We start from the raw sequence: 1183 nt of genomic DNA on the forward strand, positions 1-1183 counted from the left end.
AGAAGAAGAAGAAGAAGAAGAAGAAGAAGAAGAAGAAGAAGAAGAAGAAGAAGAAAGAAGAAGAAGGTACATATACAGTATAATCTCAACTATCTGAAACACACAAATAGAAATATACCAACATGTTTTCTCTCTAGGTGATGGGTTTACAGGTGATTCTGTTTTCTTCTGTATATCTTTCTTGTTTTTTAAAATTATCTACAATAAGTATGTCCTACTTTATAAAAGAAATTAATGTATAATGTTATTAAAATAGCCTACAGGGAAGTTACTTAAGTATATATTCAATACTCAGCATTGCTCACAAATTCAATGGCCCAAGCAAACATACTGAAATAATACTGTCTTCTTGGCATCTTAATATTCACCATTTTTTAAAGTTCTTTTCTCACCAACCCAAAGACAAGTAAACATTGTGGTAACTCCTGATCTGGGAACAATAAAGCCCCAGTTCAGGAAATTCACAAAAGGTAAACTCTGGAGGTGGCAGAAAATTTGTGAAATTATTCTGGGGAAACTGTTTCCTTCTTCCTGCAAAGGGGAGAGAATCTACTTCTGGGTCAGCTGTGGTTTGATATTCCACTGAGAAGAGATTTCAGGGGCTTGGGGTATCTTTATGTTTTGGTTTGCCCTTAATTCTTTTCCTTTACTTTGACAGCATTGCGGACTAGGGTGCCACACTCCAGCTTTATGTTTGCTGTTCTCATGGAGTAATCAGTAATAATAGTGCTCCCTTTTACTGCCAAAAGTGTCAGTTTACACAACAGTGTATATGTGTACTCTGTGTAAGACCTATCCAAATAGCAGTGACTCAGGTGTTAATAAAGGTCTGTATACGACAATATGCATAGAATTACTCCTTAGTTAACTACCCAAGAATGGCATCCGTTTTGTTTTTGGTTTTGTCTTTGAAAACTTTGCTTTGTTTTATTTTTACTGAGGTATAATTGGCATGCAACATTGTATTATTATACCTGAAACTGATACAATGCTGTGTGTTTTAGCTTCCTGGCTGGAGAGGTTGTAGCTCACTTCTGGTCTACCTGAGAGCCCCATACATTATAGGTTTCCCTTCTCCAGTGGAGGTAAGTTGGGCCCCTGGGGTGCCTCTTCAAATGAGTATTGATCTAAAAAAATAATAGTTTCTTGTGTATCTGTGTTCCTATTTATAACTATAAAACAG

Source organism: Mirounga leonina, unplaced genomic scaffold, assembly GCF_011800145.1.
Source record: "Mirounga leonina isolate KUSES-001 unplaced genomic scaffold, KU_Mleo_1.0 Mir_154, whole genome shotgun sequence".
Classification (NCBI taxonomy): Eukaryota; Metazoa; Chordata; class Mammalia; order Carnivora; family Phocidae; genus Mirounga; species Mirounga leonina.